Source organism: Melanerpes formicivorus, unplaced genomic scaffold, assembly GCF_026170545.1.
Source record: "Melanerpes formicivorus ecotype bairdi unplaced genomic scaffold, bMelFor1.0.p_v2 SCAF_9, whole genome shotgun sequence".
Classification (NCBI taxonomy): Eukaryota; Metazoa; Chordata; class Aves; order Piciformes; family Picidae; genus Melanerpes; species Melanerpes formicivorus.
The window spans coordinates 8,191,771-8,211,361 of NW_027142361.1; the positions used below are offsets into that span (position 1 = coordinate 8,191,771).

The 19,591-nt window shown below is 41.4% G+C and overlaps 1 long non-coding RNA gene across 1 annotated transcript in view; it reads left to right on the forward strand.

The window, feature by feature from the left end:
* The window catches only part of LOC137443511 (uncharacterized), a 42,758-nt gene extending 24,789 nt beyond the window's left edge, over positions 1-17,969 (forward strand). The window contains exons 3-4 of the long non-coding RNA XR_010987905.1: positions 17,617-17,696; positions 17,890-17,969. This is a non-coding gene — a long non-coding RNA (uncharacterized lncRNA). The remainder of the gene's footprint in view (positions 1-17,616; positions 17,697-17,889) is intronic.
* The last annotated feature ends 1,622 nt before the right edge of the window (positions 17,970-19,591 follow it).

The following is a 19,591-nucleotide window of genomic DNA, read 5'->3' on the forward strand; positions in this document are numbered from 1 at the left end:
GAGACAGGCGAGGAAGAAGGGGTGGAGGGGTGGCCCTGTACATCAGAAAGGCATTAGATGCCATTGAGATGGAGATTAGGGACGATCGGGTTGAATGCTTGTGGATAAGAATCAGAGGGAAGACCAGCAGGGCAGACATCCTGGTTGGAGTCTGTTATAGACTACCCAAACAGGAGGAAGATGTTGATGAAGCATTCTATAGGCAGCTTAGGGCTGTCTCAAGATCTCCGGACCTTGTTCTTATGGGCGACTTCAACCTGCCTGACATCTGCTGGGATCTCAACACGGCAGAGAGGAGACAGTCTAGAATGTTCTTAGAATGCATGGAAAACAGCTTCTTATCCCAGGTGCTGCAAGAGCCTACCAGGGGCAAGGCTATGCTTGACCTCCTCTTCACCAACAGGGAAGGACGGGTGGGCGATGTGGTGGCTGGAGGGTGTTTGGGGTCCAGTGACCACGAGATAAATGAATTCTCGGTTTTTGGTCAAGCCAAGAGGGGCAGCAAGAAGACCTCCACTCTGGACTTCCGGAGGGCAGACTTCGGGTTACTCAAGGAACTAATTCAGAGGGTTCCTTGGGATAAAGCCCTTAAAACCAAAGGGGTCCAGGAGAGCTGGACCTACTTCAATAAAGAATTGTTGAAGGTTCAGGGACAGGCTGTGCCAATGTGCCGGAAGATGAGCCACCGGGGCAGACGGCCAGCCTGGATGGTTCATGAACTTTTAATGGAACTGAGGGAAAAAAAGAGGGTGTATCACCTTTGGAAGAGAGGGGAGGCAACCCACAGAATGTTTAAGGATGTTGCTAGGTCTTGTAGGAAGAGAATTAGGGAGGCAAAAGCACACTTGGAGCTTAAACTGGCCTCTACTGTGAAGGACAACAAAAAGTCCTTCTATAAATACATTAATAGTAAGAGGAAGGGGAAGGACAACCTCCACTCCTTGGTGGACACGGAGGGGAACATTGTAACCAAGGATAAGGAAAAGGCAGAGATACTTAACACCTTCTTTGCCTCAATTTTTAGTAGCAGGACAGAATGTCTTCCTGACAGCTGGCCTGCAGAGCTGGCAGAAGGAGCCAGGGAGCTGCACAGTTTCCCTATGTTCCATGAGGAGGTGGTTGGAACTCTCCTTAGCAGCTTGGATCCCCACAAGTCCATGGGACCAGATGGGATTCATCCTAGGGTGCTCAGAGAGCTGGCAGATGAGCTGGCCAGGCCACTCTCCATAATTTTCCAGCAGTCCTGGCTCACGGGAGATGTCCCAGAGGACTGGAAGCTGGCCAATGTGGTGCCCATCCATAAGAAGGGCCTGTTGGATGAGCCAGGGAATTACAGGCTTGTCAGCCTGACCTCAGTGCCAGGCAAGATCATGGAACAGGTCATCCTGAGTGCAATCACACAACACTTACAGGATGGCCAAGGGATCAGGCCTAGCCAGCATGGATTTAGGAAGGGCAGGTCCTGCCTGACCAACCTGATCTCCTTCTATGAGCAGGTGACCCGCCTGGTGGATGTGGGGAGGCCTGTTGATGTAGTCTACCTGGACCTCAGCAAGGCCTTTGACACCGTCCCCCATAGCAAACTGCTGGCCAAGCTGTCAGCCCATGGCTTGGACGGGAGCACACTGCGATGGGTTAGGAACTGGCTGGAGGGCCGAGCCCAGAGAGTGGTTGTGAATGGTGCCACATCCAGCTGGCGGCCAGTCACTAGTGGTGTGCCCCAAGGATCAGTGCTGGGCCCTGTGCTCTTTAACATCTTTATTGATGATCTGGATGAGGGCATTGAGTCCATCATCAGTAAATTTGCTGACGACACCAAGCTGGGGGCAAGAGTTGATCTGCTGGAGGGTAGAGAGGCTCTGCAGAGGGACCTCGACAGGCTGGACAGATGGGCAGAATCCTACGGCATGAGATTTAACACATCCAAGTGCCGGGTTCTACACATTGGCCACAACAACCCCGTGCAGTGCTACAGGGTGTGGTCAGAGTGGCTGGAGAGCCCAGGCAGCCAAGAGGGCCAATGGCATCCTGGCCTGCATCAGGAACAGTGTGGCCAGCAGGAGCATGGAGGTCATTCTGCCAGGAACTGCACTGGTTAGGCCACACCTCGAGTACTGTGTCCAGTTGGGGGCCCTGCAGTTTAGGAAGGATGTTGACTTGCTGGAACGAGTCCAGAGAAGAGCAACAAAGTTGTTGAGGGGTTTGGAACACAAGCCGTATGAGGAAAGACTGAGGGAGCTGGGGTTGCTCAGCCTGGAGAAGAGGAGACTCAGGTGTGACCTTATCACTCTCTACAACTACCTGAAGGGAGGTTGTAGACAGGCGGATGATGGTCTCTTCTCCCAGGCAGCCAGTACCAGAACAAGAGGACACAGTCTCAGGCTGCGCCAGGGGAGGTTCAGGTTGGATGTTAGGAAGAAGTTCTATACAGAAAGAGTGATTGCGCTATGGAATGGGTTGCCCGGGGAGGTGGTGGTGTCGCCGTCATTGAAGGTGTTCAGGAGGAGACTTGATGGGGTACTTGATGCCATGGGTTAGCTGTTTGGGTGGTTTGGATTGGTTGATGGGTTGGACACGATGATCTTGAAGGTCTCTTCCAACCTGGTTTGGTTTATTCTAATAAAGATTTATTCTAAAGATAAGTCGAGCCAGGACTATCAAAGTAGGATGGGTAAAGGGACACTCCAGGAAGCAAACCCCTGCTGCTACTTGGAATCAGCAAGTAGATCACTTAGCAAAAATCTGTGTAGTTGATCATGAGGGAAAGGAGTGGGAGCGACTGGCTGAGTGGCTACATATTAAAAGAGGTCACTCCGGTAAGTCAGACCTTTACTACGAATGCAGATCCAGAGGGTGGCCAGTTTCTTTGACCACATGCGAAACCATTGTTTCAGCCTGCCCTCAGTGCCAGATCAGATTAAAAGCTAACCATCCCGGTCTGGCTCCAGCCCAGCATATCAAGAAAGACAAAGTGCTATGGAGCACATGGCAAATTGATTATGTTGGTCCCCTCCGACCCTCACATGGGAAAAAATACATACTGGTAGGGGTAGAAGTGGTTTCAGGCTTAGTCATGGCCACTGCTACTAGCACTGCTTCAGGAGCTCAAACCATTGAAACTCTAAAGGATTGGTTCAGCATTCTGCCTATGCCTGAACATATTCAGAGTGATAATGGTTCACATTTCACCTCAGCCTCAGTGCAAGACTGGGCCTGAGGGGAAGGAGTCCAATGGACGTTTCATACTCCATATTATCCCCAGGCAAATGGCATAGTGGAAAGGGCAAATGGCCTCATTAAGAAACATGCAAATGTTTCAAGGAGTAACTGGGACAAACGCCTGCCTTCTACAGTTTTCATTGTAAACAACCGATGGGGGAATTATGGCAGCCCCAAAGTCAAGGCATTCTGCCCTGCTGACCCAGTTAGGGATGTCAGCCACATGCCAGGGGAGGCAAAGGACGAACACCCACATTCAGTAACACAGATGCAGGTGGGCCAACCAGTGTTAGTGAAACTGCCTTCTATCGGGATTGTACCCATGACACTGGCTAAGCCAAGGGGTCTATACGCTTGGGAGGCTACTGACATCAATGGGAAAACTCAACGCATAAGTGCTTGGTGGGTCGTTCCAAATTACTAACTGTGAAGCCCGGCTTTAAACACCGTGGCCAGTTTTGTTTCTCCACAGAGTGACAACGGTTCCAGTGGACAGATTATCCTGGAGAGGAAGACCCGTCTCGGGAGTAACAGGGGTCTACCACCGGTCAGGGGGTGGAGACTAGAAAACACTAAGGTCACCGATACTGACCTTAGGATTAACGAGTTCTATCCTGTGTTGTAACATGCTTTGTTTAGAGTACAGTTGTGCACTTCTGAGATATATATACATAGATGTATGATGTTCTTGTGATGTTTCTATATAATATTTAATTCATCTTTGGTAGAATTTAATCATAGAACAATATTTGCCCACATATACTTGCCCATAAGCAGGGGGTGGAATGTAGTGAAGGATGCTTATGGTCAGGACTGTGCCCATAACATTTGTGTAGGATATATTTTCTCTGTGTGTTAACCCTCCTTTGTTCCCCCTCCTTTCTGGAGGCAGCAGGGGGGATCCTGGCGCCACTGAATCCAGGTAAACAGCCTACCTGGGCGTGGTCTCACCCCTGTAGTACAAGAGGCAGGCTATATATTTGTTTCCCTGGGTATAGCATATACTCAGGCCATATTTGGTAGGTGTCAGTTCATTGGTTAATGTTTGTGTTAGCAACAGATGCTTATTGGACCTGTATTCACTGGGGCAAATGTTAAATAGGGGTCGTTTGGTAAATGAGCCCCCCCCACCTCGGTGTTGGAGCCTGTGTATGTGTGCACGTGCCAGTGCTTCAAGAGGCCTCATGGTCCTTTTGCCACCGTCACCCAGCTGCGTGCGGTGCCGTGGACAGCACTCTGTGGGAACAACCGCTGCGTGATCCATCGTAGGAGAAAACCTGGTAGACCGTGTGAACCAGCGTTGCTGACCTGCCACTGCCCCCCTCCGAGCGAGGAACCTTTTGTATCCTGGGAGAGAACAGCAGAGCCACGTGGTGCGGCCACGCGGCCAGCGCCATTTCCTGTCTCCTTATTACGGCACATCCGTGCCACGTTGTGGCCGGTTGACGTTGCCCCCTTAAGAAAGGGAATATGGTGGACGGAAGTTGGTAAACGGAAGGAATAGTCTAAACTAATTTCATTGGTGAAGTGGGAGGAAGCACCTTCGGAACTGGGAGTGAACTGGACATTTCCATGACTTTTCTGTCAGTCTTGCTTCTGCCTTTCCACGGTGCAGCAGCTCTGCAGATCTGTCTCTGTGCTGGGCTTTCTGCCGAGGCCTCGGCCTTGAAAACAAGATACCAGGCCTGTATATTAACTCCTTTCCAATTAACACAAACTGCTTCTAACATTTTTTTTTCCTCTCTTTTCTTTCTCTTTCTATCCCATTCTGGGGAAAGGGGGGGAAGAGAGGGGAGAGCGGAGGTGGGGAACCCCTCTCTGCCGAGGGGGTCACTCTCATTTCTGTGTTACTCTGTTGTATGTCTTTGTATATATTGTAGATATTGTAAATTTGTAAATATTCCCCTGCAAACCCTACATTGCTTTGTAAATATAGCTCCACTGCTTTGCTAATTCAGCTTGCGAGTTTTTTTTCCTTTCCCTTGAATTTTTTTTTCCCTTTTACTTTACAAGGGGGAAGGGAGGAGGCTTCTTGGCCTTACCCCTTCCAAACCCACCACACACGTTGTCTGGATTATAAACATTATTGAGGAAAGACTCCACGAAGTTCTCAGCTTGTGAGTAAGCCAAGCCCTTCTTTACAGAGCTTCAGTTAGGATAGCGTTTATATTGCTCCGGGTGGAGGGTTGCCGGTCACTGACCAACCCCTCCCCTGCCACTCTCTGACTCAGTTTAGATTATAAGAATCATTTTGATTTAAATGCCCATACATAACATTCTGTAAAGATAGTTCCACTAACCGAATATTTATACCTGTGTAGGGTGATTGTAAATACCCCGTTACAGAGTTTGTACATATATAAATAAACTTATATTTTCATTGATGGATCTGCCGTGCATTTCTGAGGGCATATCCACTACAAATATTGTCTCTACAATTGTGTATTCTACATGTGAATGGAGAGTCCGTTACAATTTATAATGAAACAAGGTTCTTAGGTCCTTTTTATGCAAAATGAAACTTCCTGAATTTTCCTCTAAACCCTAGACATAGCCTTTCTATACTTTCTATTTCTAAAAGGTGCGATTTGCCCTTGGAACAGGAGCATTCCACACAGGCAGTAAGAATCTCTTGGATGTGACTTTCTCCATGTCAACTTTTCAGATGAGTTAGCCAGTTATTACGTAGAGCGTGGGCTGGTGCCCCTGTGCCCCCTGTCTCAACCTCTGCCGTGTCCGGTGCCTCAGCGTCGGGCCGGGGCTCCACGGGACTTCCATAGGCGGCGGGAGCGGCCCCGTGGCAGCGCGGCCTTGCGGGGAGTGTGCTGAGTGCTGAACTCCGGGCTGCTCCACAAGCTTCGCGGTGCTGCTTCGCAGGAAATCTACCCCGCAGCACAATGATCTGTACTGTATGAACTGAGTCTAACTTTCTGATTAGCCTACAAGGGGAAAAAACACATAAAGCAAAATGGATTGTATACAGCATTAAAACTTGCATCTTCCAATAATTTAATGCTTTTATCACACTGGTAGAACACATTTTATCAGCATCAGATAAAAGGCATTAGACAATGTGCATACACTTATTTTCATACCTTGACAAAAATAATGTTTAGTAATACTATCGCAATCAAAATTACTGACTTTGAAAGTTGAAAGTGAAGAATCCAAACTGAGACATATCTTACCTCATTGCCTTCAATCTTCACAGAGTATCCAACCATTTCTTCTACTGCCAAAGTTAGCACTGCATCCAGAACTGGTTTAGTTGATAGCATGATTTGCACAGCAAGGAAGCCTTTATGCCAAGAACCTGAGGATATGCTCCTTCATTTGCATTGAGTAGCTTGAGGTCATGTGGCCAAGCTCCAGTTTCTGATTGTTCTTACAGGAGAGCAGTATACAACAGCTCTGGAGATTTCCATGAGTGAAACAAGAACCCTATCATAAACCTTATACCCATTTTCACAGGCAGCCTGCATTTTCCAATGATCTTGAAAGCAACGGTGTGACTATGGTGAAGAGTTTATTAAATTTATGAATATGAAATATTAATTATGAAAATATTTTTATTGATTATCAAACTATTAATAACTGATGACTCACCAACTTATATACATGTTCTAGTGCACGTTCGTGAAATACATTCCACAAGTGGCTTAGTGTTATGATTAGAGCTTAATTGAACTAGGTACAGATTATTTCTATATTTATATAATGAAGGGTGCAGTTCCGCAGCTTGGCCACTAGATGGCCACTCGGCGGGACGCGGTCGGCTTCTGGCTCTATACAGCGATATTATAATCTTTCCATGCATCAGCGCTTACTCTGCTAGACACGGATGCTTTGAACTGAGTGCTAGTGGATGGAAAGCATGTGGGGGATACTCTGTAGCTGTTGTTTGTAGCAAGGTGGGGGTCGTTGCAGACGGTTGCTGCTGGACTGGTTCCTAGTTGAGTTGGAACGGTAGCGTTGGGTTACCGTCTCCTCTCTTCACAGCAGGGAAGAGGGAATAATGGAACCTGGGCTTAGTGCGGAAGCAGGTTCCCTTCAGGACTCGGTCGATTCCCTCCAGACAACAGGGATCGGTCCTGGTCGGGGTCGGCCTGTGGGGTCGGCCCTCAGAGTCGGCTCGCACGACGGGTGTCGTGGATATGCCCTCAGAAATGCACGGCAGATCCATCAACGAAAAATAATAAGTTTATTTATATATATACAAACTCTGTAACGGGGTATTTACAATCGCCCTTCACAGGTATCAATATTCGGTTAGTGGAACTATCTTTACAGAATGTTATGTATGGGCATTTAAACCAAAATGATTCACAGAACTTAGAACCTAAACTGAGTCAGAGAGTGGCGGGGGAGGGGTTGGTCAGTGACCGGCAACCCTCCACCTGGAGCAATATAAACGCTGTCCTAAACGAAGCTCTACAAAGGGCTTGGCTTACTCACAAGCTGAGAACTTCATGGAGTCTTTCCTCAGTAATGTTTATAATCCAGACAACGTGGCACGGATATGCCGTAATAAGGAGGCAGGAAATGGCGCTGGCCGCGTGGCCGCACCACGTGGCTCTGCTGTTCTCTCCCAGGATACAAAATTCCTCGCTCAGAGGGGGGGTAGTGGCAGGTCAGCAACGCTGGTTCACACGGTCTACCAGGTTTTCTCCTACAATGGATCACGCAGCGGTTGATCCCACGGAGTGCTGTCCACGGCACCGCACACAGGTGGGACGGTGGCAAAAGGACCACGAGGCCTCCCGAAGCACTGGCTGGCACGCACGCACACACAGGCTCCAACACCGAGGTGGGGGGGCTCATTTGCCAAACGACCCCTATTTACCATTTGCCCCAGTGAATACTGGCCCAATAAGCATCTGTTGCCAACGCAAACATTAACCAATGAACTACCAGCTACCAAATGTGGCCTGAGTATATGCTATACTCGGGGAAACAAACATATAGCCTGCCTCTAGTACTGCAGGGGTGAGACCACGCCCAGGTAGGCTGTTTACCTGGACTCAGTGGCGCCAGGATCCCCCCTGCTGCCTCCAGAAAGGAGGGGGGGGACAAAGGAGGGTTAACACATACAGAAATATATTCTGATCATAAGCATCCTTCACTACAACGGGCGGGGAGATGGTTGCCGGTAGGTGGGCTCGGAGGACGCGGCAGCAGGCAAAGCTACGGGGTCGGCCCAACCACCGCGATTTTCGGGGCTGATGCAAACAGCCTCAGGGAGAGAATGCGGCTGCGTTAGGCGGTGGATTCTCGTTTACTGAGCTTAAAGGAACAGCGGGACTCTCGGAGTGGTCCCGGGTTTGGTGCAGTATAGGCACGAACGATGCTTTAGTCTTCCCTGAGGTTCACAGGGCTCAGAGCGGCACACGTGGCGGCTCCTCTCCCGTTACGGCAGGGCTAGGCATACGTGGACTCGGTATCGATCAAGTCCCTTCTCCCCGGCAACTGGGCAGATCTTACCCTTGGGGGTCGGTCCAGTCCTCCGGTGGCACGGTGGGCTCTCCCGGTCGGTACGACTGGCTGTGGTGACGCTGGGAGGAGCCCAGTGTCACTAAGGTCCTCCCTCTGTGCTTCTCACGATGCAGAGGCTTTCAGTATGCATGCACGTATAACAGAAGCTAACAATAATAAGCTCAATGGCAAAGGCTGCAGCTCGAGAGTTGCTCAATCGAGCAAGCACAGAGACAAAGTGAATGAGGGGGCAACTTGTTTACCAACTGGGGTGATACTTATAGATTCCTCGAGGCTGGGCTTGACCAATGGGCACTCTCATAAACAACTGGCTTCAGCCTATAGAAAGCGTGAAGCTAGAATTATGCCCATACTTGGTGTCAGCACAAGCACTGCATGCGCTGGGTGCATGCAAGCCTGGCTAATGCCTTGGCTTTTGTCTTCCTCCTGGAGGAGGGGAAACTTGTACACATGCTGGGACAAGATTCAGTATCTGGGCATAATGTGCCTTCACCACCGTGACACAATCTAGTTCCAATGAAAATCAGCTGGAAAATAGCAGTGTTCAACAATATCTAGATACGGTTCAGAAGATAGCTGCTGAAAATGCTTTACTTCTTTATGATTTGAAGTAATTTATCTTTTCATAACCAAACTAAAAGCAAGATCTAGTTCCAAGAAAATGTCACCTTAAACTATAGTTCATCATTTATCACTACGCTTTTAACTCTCTATTAAAAGGCCACATCTTCTCTTAATGGAAGTGCTAATAAACATAATTTCTTGCCCCAGAGTGAATAATTTTTTTTCTATATAGCTTGCTGCTTTACAGTATTTGGATCTTCCAATCTGTCTTTCCCTTAAAACTCTAATAATGTATTCCAAGCCTCAGGAAGTGCAAGTGACTTCCAGGATTATTTTTATTGAGATTTCCAAGAAACCAATGATATAAATTCTGAGTTGGTCAGTACATATACTCTGGTTGCAACAGAAATACAAATAACAGCTGATGCACAGAATCAAATCAGAGAGTTTTAATTAAGAGCCTAAAATTCCATTTCATTAAACTGCAAGGCATTTATTTACTGTAAAATCAGTTTAAGAGTTGAGATGAGATTCAAAATATTGCTGTTGCAGCACTCCTAACATGATAGCAGCTTCTCTTTAGTGTTCAAATCCCTTAAAATTCCAACTTTTAGCAGTATGCTTTAAAAATTATATGTTAACATGACAGTTATGGTTGCATTTAAGTGTTTTCTAAATCATTACAGCTCATCACAAGATATTACCTAAGTATATAGAAGATGCTTTTGAAGCTATTGCTAACAGTTTAAACCTCATTACTTGATTTTTGATGGTCAACATTTAATGAGTGGCACACAGACATAAATAAACTGTAAAAACAGTAATGAACAAGAAGGTACACTTGGCATTTTGCATTGTATACACCATTAGCCATGAGTATATTTAAAACTGTTGAGCTTTGAACAAAATCATACCTAAACACACCACTTTGTCTCTAAAATTTGACATTCTACAGGTATTACCCAAGATAGAAAAATAAATTCCTTCTCTCTCATTAAACAAATCAGTTTATTTTTTAATTGGGTAAAATACTACCTCTCCCAAAATAAATTAAAATACACCCCATCAAATCTGCCATGGATTTTACATACATATCCTGAAAATTTAATTTATTACATACTGAAATGGAAGTTTGAAAATCTATGAAATGTTCACAAGCTGAGTATTATCAACTAAATATTGCATGACCAATGCTAAGTCTTACATCCTTTAACTCTTCCTTAAAATCTTTGTTTAAACACTGTTTTAAGGAATTACATAATTTTAACATGTGGAGTTTTGTATTATTTTTAAATGATAGCTATATTGCTATTTAAATTGCTAAAGGAGTACATGTTTATTCCTTCATCCTTTACATGAGAAATTTAGTTACTATCAACTCAAACCCATCAGCACCACTAAATATTTAAACCTCTGTGAAATGCTATATTAAATCCTCTGTTAAATGCTATGTTAGTGAAAAAGCACAAGTTCACCAACTCAACCCTTTGCTGTTCATCAGTGTTCCTTTGCCAGATACTGTTTCCTAAATTGAACAGTTTACATAAACATAGTCTAAAAGGCTTTTGTCAAAATGAGCTGGATCAGCAAATACCTACTGCTTAAACTCATTTAGATCATTCTAACAAAGCAGGGCTGGGACCTTCTCATAAGCAGCTCCATCTGGAGGTTCAAGAGAAGCAGAGGCTCCAAGTTCAGAAGTTGCAATAAATGATCAGGAATGATAAAATTTAATGGCGCATCTATATGAGACAGGAATCCAGTTTGCAGTCTATACTATACTAAGCATATTAGTGTCATTAATGCAGTGTAAATTACCTTACTGCGTGAGCAATTAACTATGGTTTCAGAAAAACCCACCAGCATCTGAACTCAAGATCCTGCCATGTTGAAAGCATAATTCCAAATTGTTGTGATATTCACCTAAAGTGTTTGCTGGAGTGCATGAAAGGAAATAGCAGAAGTGCGATACTCGGAAAACAGAAGTTTCTTAAGAACTATAATCCACTTGGTCTTCTGAAGGAAACCCTGTATCACACACTGGGTTGGTTGGTTGTGTTTTGTTGTTGGAAGAAGGAGGAAGATATAAAAAATATTCTAAAATTGCATTTGCTAACTCTACTAACCCACCCATTCTGTTAAAATATTTGTGTAAGACTAGTTACAAGAAAGCTGGAATGCTGCAGTGCTCGAAGCTTTACACAGAGTGAAGTTACAGGCAGAGATAGCATCACTTTGATAAGGGAGTCCCATGAATACAGTCCCTACTTCTCCCTTCCACCATCTGCACCTCAAAGGAGTTCTGCAAGGCTCAGGCAACAGAGCAAGCTTATTATAGGCAAGAAAATGGGAATATCATTGCTGTGAAAAGTGCAGTGCTGATGTCAGGAACAGCCAAGGACATTGCAATTTATGTTCACAGGAATGTCGTAAAATCATTGGAGTTAGGGGTGGGGTTACCTAGATACCAAACCATGAATGGCAGCAGCTCTGTCACTCTGCACAGTCTAATCTATTCCTAAAGAGTCTCAAAAAGCTCTTTGAGCTTAATCATGATATCTCATGTTCCATTATACCTGACCAGTCTGACTGCCCTTCTTGGAAATCTCTCCAAGTCGTCCAAATTTCAGTGGGTTATGCAACTCTACATACAGTGCTCTGTATGCATCCAAGTATGGTGTCAAATATAATGATGAATTTCATCTTGCAGAAAACTGTTTTACACATCCTTCAAATATTATTTGCATAGTTTTACATCACCCATCGCTTTCCTGTCTGCATTTTGGCAATTCCATAATCCTGCTTCTACATACAGCACATGCTATTTGTCCCCAACAAACTCCACAGTAGGCATTTTTTAAAATAATCTCTCCATTTTTATTATAGTTAAAACTATTTTCATGGATATGGTAGTATGATTAGGTTTAGTTGTTTTCTGGGTGTGTGCATTGATGAAATATTAACAACTGATGTTTAAGTAGACTCAGTTATGCACATACGTGTTAGTTTGGAAAAGTGGATTTCTTTGGATTTCTTTTTCTTTCTTTAGACATAAGCATAAGACTGTGCTGTTATATTAAGGAAAAAAAAATCAAACTAGTCATACATTTGTGTTTGAGATACTAATTGAAAAAAAATCCCAAACATTTCACAGTGAAGTACCTAGAGTATTCTCTAGCAAGGCACAGATGAGGGAAAAACATACTTCTTGAGTTCTTTTCAGAGGGCAAGCTATATTCATTTTCCAGAAACAAAAAATAAAATCTAATTATTCCCAATGCTAGTCTCTATACGCTGCATTTATAAGATTTCTATAACATAAATAACATAGTCACAAGAATCAGCTTACACACACAACTGGTAAAAAAAGCAGTGTCACACATTCCTTAAGCAGGTGAAGCATAAGCAGACAAAACAAATAAACAAAACCAAAGCCCAACAAAAACCAAACCCCAAAAAACAGATATAAAGAAAAGAGGAGTAAAAAGAATAAAGTTGCTCAAGGTTAAACTAACCCAAGATAAAATTATTATTCCTGCTTTAAGCAATTCTTTTATTATAGTTGCTAGATAAGCAACAATTCAGTCCAGGAGCTTTTGCTGTTAACTGATACATAGATTGCAGGACACAAAACCCATAAAAAAGGTGAGGCAAGTAAAAGGCAGTTAAATGGTTTGCAATGACAAATACATTTTTCACTAATCATGAAATGTTAAAAGAGCTGGCCAACAAGGATTAAAGAGCTTGGTTCATGGTTTCACTTAAATCAAAAGGTAAAAAAAAAATAAATAAAAAATTACCTTAGATGAAGTTTTAACTTAAGGGGGGGATTTCTCTGTATGCCAGCCCTCACACCTGAAGCTACTTTGAACAGAACTGCTATATATTTTCCAAGTGTATAATGTCATAAGAGCCATCATGAAAGGATGATAACCAGGCAACCAAAATATATGGATTCCAATTCATAGGTCCTAATAAAAAACCCAAAATAAATCCAAACCCTAACCAAAAATGCAGAATGGAAGCCAGTTAAGTAATTAGAATAAAATTATATCTGAAATTAAGAAAACACTGGTGCACTTTGATCCTTTTACCTGAGTGTGTAGAAAGTATAGTAACCTAGTTTGAATATGGCATCACAGGCTTAAATGCTTGCACACAAAACAGGGACACAATAAATGAAGCCTCCATCAACTGACAGTGTTAGGTAAGCAAAGAAGAATACTAACGTTTACCAAACTGATACACAGGAGAGAGCTGCCTTTAACAAAAGCAGAACAGGTTTGATGACTTCAAGTGTTTCTTCCTTCAAAATAAAAAACACTTTTCCCCCCTCCCCTGCCCCCCAAGATGGAGTTTCACTTAGTTCTCCCAAGCCCTTGTAAGAGAAGCACAGCCACACCATCCTCTTCTGCTTAAAATTTCCTTGACCTTGTCTTGTCTCACCAAACTCACAATGAAAAATTAAATAAACCACCTTAGAACACTCTCAGTTTTGGAAATCTAAGGATTTGGGCATCTGAAAAGGTATCTGGTTTCAATGGTTTTGGATGCAAGTGCAATATCTGTCACTGGTTATATACATTCTTAGACACAGAATCAGGAACAGGACTCTGAGGTGAAAAAACAGAAGCAGGAGAAACATGCTGCTGCTCCTTAATGCCTGTTAAGGACTGCCAATTGTTCAGTCCTCTGACTATGTCATAGAGCATTTTGTACTATGCTCACAGAAAATCAACTGCAAGCGTCTGAAAAAACAAGATGAAGATCTTATATTCTAGTCCTTCATGCAACTCTGGTAAAACTTTCCTCAGAGAGATTTTATTTTCAAGGTATTGCTTGTGCCAGCTGATAATGAGAATGTCTTTGCTTGTTAACTTTTATTTGTCTATTTTACTACTCATTTTAATACATAAATGCCCAAACAGCACTTCTAACCTCAGTCAAACTAGACACAAATCTGCCAGTGACTGGATTTCATATTGCATATTTGCTAGTGATCTACTCTGAATGTGCCAGGATGCAAGACATAATTCATTTTGCCAGCTAAATTTGTATTTCTGGTTTGGGTGGTAATAATTTAGAAGATAAAAATCTGAAGAAGTCATTACAAGTAGTCTTTTCCAGAAAAGGGAAGTCAAACAGTATCTTAAAATACTAAGCAGATAATTAATTCTGATCAAAGTAAATTAAGGACATTAAGATAGTTATATATAGCAATAGCTCAAGATTACAGGAACTAAAAGATGAAATGTGGAACTTTGTAAGGATTAGTTGCTATTAGTTTAAAATACTTCAATTTGTGTAATAGTGGGCTTATTTAATATCTTATTATGCAAAAGAAGACTACTTGCTGACCAGTCTGTTTGATGCTGCTGTTGACAGAAAGAGAGTTCCACTAAGGGGGACAAAAAAAAAGTATTAAAAAAAATACTGTAAATAGACTGGCCTACCTTTTTTTTTTTAAATCTGAAATTTGTGAACATAAAAACTTCCTTAGTGTCTCTACATGAGGGTAAAGGAGAAAAAAGCAGGTATCACTCCAAGACAGAAATTACAGAGATCACCTAGTCCCAAGAAGGTGATAAAGGTTTTGCTGAGCTATATAGGCATCCAAGCAACAGAATTGGGTAAGAAGCTTCAGCTTCTTAATTGATGACAGAGAAAAAGATAATACTCTTTTAAAATATGCAATAAACTAGAAGGGAATTAGCATATTCTGGAAAATAGGACCAGAATTCAAAAGCACTTTGATCAACTGGAGGTACTACCCAAAAGAAATTCAGTAAATATAAAACACTACACTCAAGTCAAAAAACCCCCACAAATCAATGCCACAAATGCAGATGGACTGGTATGCAGAAAGACTGAGGGGAAAAAAATTAGTCATCGTACTGGACTATAAATCAAACATGAAGCAGGTAAAGGAATTGCTGAACTTCAGAATTTTTCAAAGATTGCTCTCATAGTCAAGGGTACTGACTACTGAGCAAGAACAGATCTTCAAAACACTAGCCTAACCTGTAAACATGCAGGATTTAAAGAAAACTACTGATTTCAGTAAGGCTAATTTTTTTCTTGTGTCATCTTTTAATGCCTTTTGATAGTATTTTATTATTTCCTTTAATGTTATACTCAATTCATTAAAACATACAGGGGTGGATTGGGTCCATGGCACTTTTCTGCAAAACAGCATATCTTGAAAATTGCATTTAGTTAATAGGCAAGCACATTACCCCTCTGAATGATGTGACTATATTCCTTATTTTGCATTTTGACTAATACTTTAAGAAGCACATCCTTAGTAAATTTATCTTCAAATAATGTGTTTTGCTTACACAGAGTGGTTAAAAGAAAAAAAACCAACAGAAAAGAGCTTTTGTGCCCTAACAGTAAGCTGGTAAAAATTCTCAACATTTGTTTGGATATATTAACATGTCTGGTATTTGCCTAAGATGACAAATAAGGAAGGAGCACTGTGAATGGTGATGAATTTGAACCATCATTTCATCATTTTAATTAAAAGCTAGGGTTTTTTTTTGTAAATGAAAATAACATACTGACCCTGACAGGCTCCAGTGATTAACTCCAATCACTACTGGGAGCTATTCCTAATTCAGCAGTGAAATTTGCACAGTAACTTTTTTATGAAGAAAATAAATTTGATGACAGTAGTGACTTCACATCCCACTACTACTTTGCTGTAAAATCTATTTTTAGCCAATTGACAAATTTGGATTAAGTTTAATCACAAGCCCAGTTACGACCCAGTTTGCTCCCTTCCTCATTACAAGATGCACAAGCCTACAGAGGCCCATTATACAAAGAAAACAATAGCATTGTTCGACCATGTGAGCGAAGTTAAACACAGGCACAAAAGCGGACATTATACGGTTGGCTGAAAGTAAAGCCATAAAGTTTTTTTTTCCTGCATATGAATGGATGTTACTTGATGAATAATGGAGGATGTTTCCTCGTGTTTCAATATTGTATATGCAAGGTGTTGCTAACTGTAAAGGGCTTGTCAGTCGGCTCATTGGATTGGTTCTGGAGAGAAAATTTTGAGGAAATATTTAACAAAAACCAAAACCATTTGCTAACAAAAACCTGATCTGTACAAAACTGCATGCTCGGAATGGATTGCTGATAAAATGCATATAATTTTATGGATTGACTATGACTATTTTGAAATCTCCAAGCCTTATGTTACCTACCTGATTTTTCTTGGTATAGAAATAAATCCTTTATACCCATATGGAAGTTAGGATTGATATTTTTTCTTCAATAATGCTTGAGAGAAATTTTGAAAAACAAACTGTCTCTCCTCATATGGAGTATCAGCCATGTACATGCTTAGAATAATTTTTTGTGGTCTGCTTTCTTGAGTGGGAAAAGAGTTAAAGTGAAAAAATCTCTCCGAAGAGAGAAAAAACTAAACCATGAAAAACACATACAAGGATAAATACGTCTGCCTGGAAGGATGTAGAAAAATGTCATTTTAGATTTAAAACTCTGATTGAAAACTGATTTTTTACTTAAAGATAAATATTCTCAGTACTGTAAAGCATGGCTGTCGGGGCTTGCATCTGATGTTCATCTGAGGAAAAGTTTTAGGTTTGCCCAAGAAAGCTATACTTTTGCATAGTTTTAGAATAATGTAACTTGCTAAGAACAGTACTGGCAAAAACCCTTCCTTCAAATCTCCTTTCTTCTTGTCTTCCATAGAGAATTGGTTTTTTGAAAATTGGTCACTTTGGGGAGTCTTTCATAACGTAAAGGCTCTTCCAAGATCAGAAGTAACATAAAAAGTTTGAAACTTTTTTCCCAAAGTATACACATACATTTTTTTAAAGTTAAAAAGAGCAGGCTTTTTAGATTTGCTTTCTGATAGATGTTTATAGTAATATTTTATAAAATCTTACCAATTAGAAACAATTAGATTATTTTTTTCCTTAAGTTATTTTCATTAAATCACATAGATTTGCACTAAAGAATCCAAAACAAGGATTAAGGCCTCATTTTTTCTCTGGAATGGTATTCAGTAATCTTACAGAGTTCTATCTTTATTTCTCTGGCTAAGTAAACAAACTCATCTCTTTGTACTCCGTGATGTTATACTGATGTTTAAATTCATACTTATTGAATAGAACTGTTTCCGTATTTATGGGAAGTCTTACACTGTTCCCATGCATACATTTTGCAGAATTGACCATCAAAATGTTTCTCATTGTCCAGAACTTGCCAAAATGTTTGATAAATGATGCAGACTGTGTCAAGCCCTTAGTTGTAGTATTTTAAGTTTATATATATAACTGTTTACAATTTTGTTGCATTTACTAGGTTTGCTGGGATGGGTAATCTTCTTAAGGTCCTTACCAGGGAAATTGAAAACTATCCACATTTTTTCCTGGATTTTGAAAGTAAGTTCAAACAATTACAGAACAATGAGAGAATCTTTTCCCTGACTTAACAGTGAACTGAGGAAAAAAACTTCTAAAATCTGATTGCTTGCAGTGTGTATTTTCCAGCACAAACAATCTGTCCAAGTCCTTGTCTCTAAAAGAATTTTTTCACTCAGGACTCTTTGTCTTCTCTTCCTTTTCTATTTTTCAGGAACCAAATGGGAAATCTTTTAAAAGTTCTCACTTGCACAGAGCTTGATCAAGGGCCAAATTTTTTCCTTGACATTGAAAGTGAGCAAAGCTTCTTGCCTGGCTTGCCTTCTTAACTTATTATTTCCTAATAATCTGCATGTGCTTACGCTCCTAAAACAATTAAAAAGGGATTTGCAAACAAATCAAATTACACTTCAGTTGAATATAGCTTTTTGATATTTATAAAATCATACAAAATTACTTTCATTCTGAGTAGAGAAGGGGGCAGAAAGATAGATACACAATTAAAACTTTGCCTTGAACTAGTTTCAAAATATTTACGAGCCATTGTTAAATTTACTTTTGAATGGACTTGACCTCAGCTTTCTTTAACAAATCAAGGTTAAAAAACATATCTTGCTTCCTTGAATGGAAATTATTTAATATGTATATATATACACACGCACACATATATGAAAAAATATAAGTGCAAGTGGCACTAGTTTTGCCTGGTTCAGTGATGATTTCACTGGGATGATTATAGTTTCTAAAAAGTAGTGAAGTGGTCAAAGTGTATGTGCTTGATTGCATCTCTCTTAATTGCGTGATTATCAGTTTGCAAAACAGTGTTCCGCATTCTAATTTCCTTATCACTTCTATATCTGATTCAAAGTTACTTCACTTTGCTGGTTATGGTTTCCTGCATGTATTTCTAGGCATCATTGTCTTGAAAACTGGTCATCAGGTCCTTAAATATGGGTTTCATCTTGCCTCTCTACTTATGTGAGATTTTTTGTTTATTTAAAATGCTAACAGCATGTGATGTTTTGTCTCTTAATACCTTTATTCTAACAACAACAACAAAAAAACCTAAAAGCCAACAAAAAAGTTCTGAGAGAAGTCAATCTTTTAAAATAGCTCTGTTTTGAAGCATGGTTTAAGAGAGAGTTTCAAGGTGATCAGATGCATATTTTATCACCTTGAAGCAGCTCTCTTGAACTGTGTATTTCTGAATTGTTTTTTGGGGAAAAAAAAGTTAATGACACGATATGAGACTGTAAATGTGTACACACTGTAAAGCACTGGTCCAGTGAGTCATTTGAGCACATACTTCCATTTCCTTAAATTGTTCAAACATGCTTTCTTGGATGGCAGCTAGAATATATGACTATCTTTGAACATACCTTAATCTCTTTATCTAGATTTTTTTTTTATCTCCTTATGAAGAATCAGTTTTAAATGATGAAAAAAGTGGTGGTAGGTTAGTTTGAGTTTAGAGAAGGTACTGCGAATTATGTATTCTTTTTTTCTCTTGTGTCTATATCATCTCAGAATTTTAATGCTGAATGTCAAACCTTTATCCAAGCCACTATGTAATTTTTTTTCTATCAAATTTTGACAGCTTGGTAGTGCTTTGTGGCTATTATGAAGGTTTTCAGCTGCTCTGAGCTTCCAGGTTTAATCAGCCCCATCAAGTCAAGGATGGTAAGAAAGTACTCCTGACCCAAGCTTCAGACATGGCAGGAAACAGTTGGTCTGGCAGTGGGAAGACTTGGTGGAGCAGGATGATGGTGAAAGAGGAAAGTTCCTGGTTTATTGCCTTCACCATGAAGCTTGGTTTTTGTTTTTTGTTTGTTTGTTTGTTTCCAAAACTGTATTGCCAAGAACTGAAGCACCTTCTCCCACAACAGGTCACCAGTGGTTAGTGCAAGCATATGAGC